The sequence below is a fragment of the Phoca vitulina genome, unplaced genomic scaffold, assembly GCF_004348235.1.
Source record: "Phoca vitulina isolate PV1807 unplaced genomic scaffold, GSC_HSeal_1.0 scaffold98, whole genome shotgun sequence".
Taxonomy (NCBI): Eukaryota; Metazoa; Chordata; class Mammalia; order Carnivora; family Phocidae; genus Phoca; species Phoca vitulina.
Window position 1 is genome coordinate 273,400 of NW_022589801.1, and position 7,609 is coordinate 281,008.

A 7,609-nucleotide genomic window follows, 5' to 3' on the forward strand; every position below is an offset into this window, starting at 1 on the left:
CCATACGGCCCCCTCATATCACTGTAGGTGCCAGTCCTTTGCTGCCTCGTGCTGAGTGGTGCAGGGAGGCTCCCCAACAAAGCTGAGCTGCTGAGAGCTCTCCCCTGAGATGTTGTTAACTTGGGATCAGAGAGAAGATGAGTAAGTCCCTCTGTGGTGGAGGGAACATCAGGACCTGAGGCGCAGAGCTGTGTCCCCTGTCACGTAAGGGAAGTCAGAGGATCCGTGAAAAAAGAAGTTATCTTAACAGGAAGCCGAGAGGAGAGGCTCAGTGAGTCCCCCAAAGGACTGCATCCTGGGCTTTTGTGCGGGGCTGGGGGCAGGGGGGTGGCTCGGAGATTCCCTTCTTCCTCTGATTGTCGGAGATATCCTGAATCCTTTTGAATAAACTCCTCTTTTTCTAAGCTTGGTCTGAGTTTCTATCACTTGCAAATGAAGAAAATCGCCACTGAATGTGTCCTCACAGCTTTCCCGCCCGTCATTTATTGTGCGCTTACTGTGTGCTGGTGCAGCCTGGGAGCGCGGCCATCCATTGCTTATTATAATCCCCAGCCCCGCTGTGAGCTAGGGCCACTGGGAGCTCCATGCTGGCAGTGATAAAACTGAGTTTCCCCTGACACTTAAATGGGGTGCTCCTCAGGCCTTGGGCTTGGTCCTCTTTGACTAGCATAGATAGATTCCTCTCCCCTAGGCAGTCCTGTCCATTCCCGTGTCAGAATGATTCCATGTCCACAACTTCCAATTCTCAGTCTAGACCTCTTTTTGGAACTTAAGACTGACGTATCCAGCTGCCTACTCGATATCGATATTTCTATTTTTTTCTTTTTTTTTAAAGTAATCTCTACACCCAACGTGGGGCTCGAATTCATGACCCTGAGTTTAAGAGTCGCATGTTCTACTGACTGATCCAGTCAGGCGCCCCTTTTAAAAATTTTTTATAAAAAAAATAAATAAATAAATAAATAAAAATTTTTTATATTTAGGGGTGCCTGGGTGGCTCCGTTGGTTAAGCGTTTGACTTTGGCTCAGGTCATGATCTCAGGATCCTGGGATAGATGCAGCCCAGTGTCGGGCTCCCCTCAGCAGGGAGTCTGCTTCTCCCTCTCTCTCTTCCTCTGCCCTTACCCCCACTCATGCTCGCTCGCTCTCTCTCTCTCAAATAAATAAAAATTTTAAAATCTTAAAAAAAGTTTTTAATTAAAAAATTTTTTGAAATGTATTTTAGACATAGATGTTTAAAATTAAGCTCCTGCTATCTTCCCTCCCATCAAATCTGCCTCTCCCCTGGGGTCTCCTCTCTCTGGAACTAGCCCTATCCTCCACCCAGCTTCCCGCAGCAGAAACCTGAGAGTCCTTTTTGACACATTTTCCTTCAACCTCTACACCTCCCCTATCACCAATTCCTATCGTACCTACTCCTTAAGCATGGGTTATGTCCCCTTCTCTCCACCTCTGCTGTCTCTCATCCAGCTCTCTCTTGAAAGATAGGCTCCTCCTTGATCTCCCAGAATCCACCCCAGCCATTATCCATTCAACTGCTGGAGACATTTTTGAAGGAGCTCTTACCACATTCCCCCACTCCTTAAAACTACTCAGTGGTTCTAGTCCAAAACCTTCCCCAAGGTCTATGTGGTCCCATCAGAGCTGGTCGTTTCTACCCTCCAACCTCAGCTTGAGTCTCTCTTTTGCTCACTCACTAGACTCCTTTCAGGTACTAAAGTCTTGTGACCTCAGGGCCTTTGTATGTGCTATTTGTTGTCTATACACTGTTCCCTCCCTCTACTTCCCCAGCTCTTTTCATTCTTAGGTATCCTTCATGTCCTGGCTTAAATCTCAGGAATACCTTCTCTTGAGCCCTCCAGAAAATATTAGCTCATAGCACCCTTCACTCTCTGTAGCACTCAATAAGTATGTTTTGGATATACATTTAATAGTTGTCTCCCTTGCTAGACTATGACTCTCTATTCCGTTAACTATTGTACCTGTGGCACCCTCTACAGCGTCAGGCACAGAGCAGGTGCTCAGGGGTATTTGCCGAATGAGTGACCTAACGAAAGAGGCTTGGAGAAGACCCATGACTTGTGACCAAGGGTCCTAGTGCTGGTGAGGGAGGAGAGTGGATGTCAGCCCCAATCTCTTGGGCACTATTAACACTGTGCAACATTGGCAGCACTAGGGAACCAGGAAGGAAGAGGCTGAGAAGCCAGCCTCAGGCCCTCAGACTCATGGGAAAGGATGCAGGAAGCAGGGTGGGATCGAGGGTGGAGATGGGCATGCACTGCCAAATGGAGTCTGGCTGGAGGTAAGGAGATTCCCAGGTCCCAGAGAAGGACAGGGGTGGGTTACAGGTCCTCCACTGACGGAGCCCTGGTCCTGCACCCAGGCACCTCACCACGAGCTTTGCCTGTGTTGCCTCATTCGATCTCCTGCTGGCTATACAAGGCGGGATTATTATCTCTTGTTATAGGCAAGGAAATGAAGCTTTAGAGAGAGGAAGTAACTTGGCCAAAGTCTCCCAGCTAGTAAGTGTCAGAATCAAGATCTGAACCTGGAACCTGAGCCTAAGAAGTCAGCTCTTGGGGAAAATCAGCCCAGAAAAGAAAATGGCAGGACAGATCCCACTGCTGGATTTCAGGGAGAGCTTGCAGCCCTGCCCCCCACCCCCATCGCTTCACCCCTGTGGGCTCTCCATCCCTGCAGGTATCTTTATGAAATTCCAAAAGCTCTTGCAGGAAACCAAAAAGCCTCTCTGTGCAACCCCTCAGGTGGTCAGACCCTCCCAGGCTGGCGCCTACCTCCCTCGAGGATTTCCACCCCCGCACAACTTCCATTTGAAAAGGAGCTTGGGGCCTCAGTGCCTATCCTGCTGGGGCCCATCAATGCCCTCAGCTCAGGGATGCAGAGTGAAGGAAGTGGGGCTGGGGCTGGGAAATTCCCTCAGAGCCTGGCCTTGGGTGTTGGGCTTATTTTATGTAACATTACTTATAGACTACCCCCAACCCATTTAACACTTCTTATATGTAACTCTTAAAAAATTAACATTATTTTATATATATGAACTCAACAATGCTCACAACTCTATGAGGTAGATGCTATTATCCTGACATTTTGCAGATAGGGAGGTGGAGGCAGATAGGGTCAGTGTCCAAGGTCACCAGCAGTAAGTGGCAGAGCTGGGATTTGAGCCCAGGCACCGGGCTCTAGATGTCGTGCTCTGAAGCCCCTCCCCTCCACTGGGGAGCTTCTCTCGGGGAGGGGGATCTCTAAGAGTCCCGCTCCGCAGCCCGCCAGGCCTCCGTGGCCTCAGGAGATAAACGGGTGCCTCCTTTTCGCACTTGCCCAGACTTTGTTTACCTTGGGGGAGCAAGTGGCCGCCCCCAAACAAAGGGGATGCGGGCGGAGATAACCCAATCGTTTCGGCCCGGCTGGGCCATTGGGAGGGCCGGGATTGAACTCAGCCTGGACTTCGAGAAACTGCCAGGGCTTGGCTGCCTGCTGTTTGTTGCAAAACAATGAGTCAGCCCTGCGGGGAGGGGAGTGGGAGGGTGGGGGAATGGGGGTGAGGGGCCTCTCCCCCTCCAGGCCTGCCTCCGGCCTTTCCCATCGTGGGTTCTGCCCACCCCCACTCTCCCAGCCCTTAGAAGGCTCACCAATTTCCTTTTTTGTTGTTTGGCTGTGATAGGAAAAGTATTGAAAAATAGAAAGTGCCCTAGACAGGAAAACACTCTGAAAGCTGAAAGCTGAAACCCGCCGGCCTGGGCCAACACCCCAGTGTGGGGTGGTCAGCCAGCCAGGATTCCATCCCTGGGCTCCTTCCCAGGGACCTGGCCGTGGTGGCACCTTAAGCCCTGGTGGGTAGAGAGGAGAACTTGGAAGACCAGGGGTGAGTGGTGACCGAATCAAGGTCACAGCTGGTGCTGACGGCCAGGAGGGTGGGACGGATCCTGTGGGAAAGCTCGGGAACCAGGTTACCTGATGGGAAGAGCCTGGAGACACAGACCTTTTCAAAATGGGCTCTGCCAAGGGACCACGCCCTTCCATCCCCATGTGGGAAGATCCCCCCTCACTCGGGGCACATCTGGGTGTGGGGCCATTCTCTGCCTTGGCTCTCACTGGAGGAGCCCCTTTCCGATCCCATCTGGCCATGGTGGGTGTCACAAGCCACTCCATTCTCCTCCAGGCCCTGCCTGGCCCTCCTCCACCTCCAGACATTTCTTCCCACTTACCCAAGACAGTGCTTTCCCCTTGTTAGAACGGGACAGAGGGAATTTGTTCAAGGTCACAGAGCAAATTCATTAATTCATTCATCAAAATCTTGCTGGGCTGCTGCTGAGCCAGACTCCACAGAGACCCCAGGAAGGGGGGTGCACTCTCCTGGGAGCGGGTTGCCGAAACCGGAAACAGCTCTATAATAATAGCACATGGATCCAGACTTAGGTGCCATGCATGCAGCAGGGTGGTGGAGGGGTCTGACCCCTGCTCAGTGACAGGGAAGGCAGATAGAGTGGGTCTTAGAGACAGTAAAATTGTGTTGGGGCTGAGGATGGCAGAGGAGGGTGCTGGGCTGGGGAGAAACCAAACCCATCAGCGCTGGTCTGCGAGCATTACTGAGCTCCCCCAGTGGCACAACGCTGAGCTGGGACCTGGGAGAGGATGCAGGGCAGCTATCACATGGTGCCCGCCCTCGAGAAGCTTCCTGGGCCAGTGGGAAGACAAACTATCATCATCATAATGTTGAGGAGAGCCAGCAAGCGTTGTGCATCCCTATGCACGATGCACCTCATTTAACCCGCACTAAACCTGCTCATCCAACAGCCGCCAACTGAACACCTACTAAGTGCACGACCTGTTGACCCTGGGATACAAGGGGGAGCCCAGAGGCGCAGGAATCCACAGTCAGCAACATCACCCCTGCATTTCTCCCTCTGACCTCCTGCAGCTCCAAGAAGGGAGGAGTTCCCATTCAGAGTCTCCCATAACTGTTTAGAACAATCCCCTGCCATCGCCATCTCTCCCAGGTCCCTGGGAGACTCTGAGACTCATCTGTCTTCACACATCCCCCCCCCAGGACCAGGTACAGTACTGAGTACATGACAAGGTACTCATTTACCATTTGCTGAGAGTGGTCTCCATGGTTTCTCCCCAGCTACAGTCGGACCTTGAACCTAGACCACAAATTCCTTAATCTACCCAGGCAGTGTTCACAAGGTCCTGCGGGCTCCAGAGTCCTTGCGCAAGTGTGAGGCCGGCGGACCGGCCGCTTCCGTGAGGCCAAAGCCTGGTACTGATGCATTGCTGAGCCTTTAAGGCCGCGCAGGGGGCGGATCTCTGAGGCTGTCAGTCACCCCACGTGAGCCAATCAGCACAAGACATCTGGAACTGAAATCTGCGCTAGGTGGTGAATGGGAGGGCCCTGGTCAGGGTCGGGGTGGGCATCCTGCAGGACCTCCAACCCCGGACTACTCCCGATTTTGACTGTTGTGGCTGCTAAGGTACAGAGGATCCTGACTCTGGGAAGGGAGGGACCCCATGAGGCTAACACCGCCTCAGTGGGGACTACCGGGCAGGTAGCTCAGGAGGGGGAAATGGGGCAGGGCCTAGGGGCCATGCGTGGAAACTGACCGTGGGGGTCGACAGTGCCAGTGTGCACTCTGGGAGCTTTTTTTTATTTCTTGGACTTGTGTGTTTTTATTTCCTCTTTGTCCTTCCTTGGGATTTACTGAAGCCCTCTGGAAAGTTTCAGCTGCGTCAGCTGTGTGTGTCAGAATGGGGTGGTGAGGCCACGGGTGGGGAAGGGGTGCAGGGGTGAGGCGGAGGCGCGCCGAGCAGGACCAGGAGGTGGGGACGCTGAAGCTTTTAGTTTCACGAGGGGGTCTCTCTTTTCCCCTTCCAGGCCCTGTCCCAGCAGCAGGGCTGCCCAGAGTATGACTGGGACTGTTTCTTCCTTTTATTTCTGGCAAAAGCTACAGGAGGGGAGTTCCCCTTCTCTGTTTGTTTTGATTCTGTTGTTTTCTTAAAGAGAGGAAGGAAAACCATCATCACTTTTTCGGTTTTGTGAACAAAGGCGGGCAGAGAGGATGTTCGCGGGGGCCGGGACTGTGGGGGCTGGGCCTCACCCCTCTTCCTCCGCCCCCCGCCCCCGAGTCCTCTCTGCAGCAGCTCTGAGCCCCTAGAACCACGTGGGGTCAAGTTTAGGTGCTGGCTCTGCCTTTTAATAGTCTTTAACCTCTTTGAAGTGCAACTGTAGAAATGGGAGTTGTCAGATCCGCTTTACAGGATTGTTGAGATTAAAAACAAAAGAAAAATACTAACGTGCAAAAATACAGTGCCAGGCACACGGTAAATGCCCCAGAAATGTCTTTCCTTTGCTTCCTTCCACAGTGGCAGTTGGAGGGGTCTTTCCCTTTGGCCCGGTTGTGTGGAAAGCTGGGACCTTCCCCACTGAAAAAGGCCCCCCATCTTCCTGCTTGTCCATACATAGCTGGCTTCTTCTCCAGCCCCATCTGTAAAGGCGAGAAGCAAATGACTGGTAAGGCTGGGGCTCTTTCCACATTGCTGGGAGACTGGGGAGGCCCCTGAGTTTCTCCTAGCTCCTTAGTCCCCCAAGCCTGGTGGCCTCACTGGGTTGGATCCTCAGGGTCCCACCCCTGCAGCCCTGGGTCAGCCCCCCTTCTTTGATGAGATGTGGGGGGCTGCCTTGACCAGATAAAAGGAGAGCCTCACCCCACTTAGTAGGGCCCTGGGCCCCAGCTTGCTCTGAAACTTGCCCAGGATGTGCTACCTCTCAGGGCACTGATGTCTTAGTCTGTAGAGTGGTTTCTGAACTTTTTGAACACAAGCGTTCTTTGATAGAATTGAAACATTCTGCAGACCCGCTCCCTGCTCCCCGTGATGGCAGGGGTACTTTTAAAATCCTCAGACCGAGGAAAAAAAATATAAATGACCAGAGCAAGTACACATTCAGTCACGCTTTTAAATGAATGTGGGTTTTATTCAACAGCTTCTACACACATTCAAAAATGTGGCCCCTTATGTGGGAAATGTCAGCATATAGATGATGCCGAAATCTAAGGGAGCTTGAGGCTCTAGTGTGTGAGAGCACAGACAGCCCCAGGATTGAATGCTTCCTCCTTGGCCCTCTTGAGGCTGACCCAGGGACTCCGGGACACCTAGCAGGCAGTCCCAGGCCCAGATACAAAAGCCCAACAGTGTCCGACAAGAAGGCCCATAGTGTCGTGGCTTTTCTTCAACACGCAGCTGCTGCCTGGGCTTGAATCCTCCCTCTGCCACTAGCCAGCTCTGAGACTTGGGCACATGTTCCTTCACCTCTCTGGGCCCCCGTGTGTCACCTGTAAAATGGGGGTGATGGTACTGGTGAGTTTCTGTGAGAATGAAATGGGATCATCACATCGCAGGGCTTCCTTAGCCCCGGGCACCGTTGGTGCTGAAGGAATGTTCCATTTAAAAACAAAAACAAAGCCCACAAGTACCCCTGCTCACCTTTTTGCAGTTGCCAGCTTGCCACTGTTTGGGCTGGTGCTGTACCCTTCGGGGATGGTCTCCCTGTCCTCTCCGGGGACCCCTCCTGGCTCTGGCAGCTGCCTTGCCC

At 52.8% G+C, this 7,609-nt stretch overlaps 1 long non-coding RNA gene across 1 annotated transcript in view; it reads left to right on the plus strand.

Moving 5' to 3' along the window:
- The first annotated feature begins 5,404 nt into the window (after positions 1-5,404).
- LOC116627534 overlaps positions 5,405-7,609 on the plus strand; it is a 4,305-nt gene continuing 2,100 nt past the window's right edge. The window contains exons 1-2 of the long non-coding RNA XR_004298499.1: positions 5,405-5,492; positions 6,382-6,529. This is a non-coding gene — a long non-coding RNA (uncharacterized LOC116627534). The remainder of the gene's footprint in view (positions 5,493-6,381; positions 6,530-7,609) is intronic.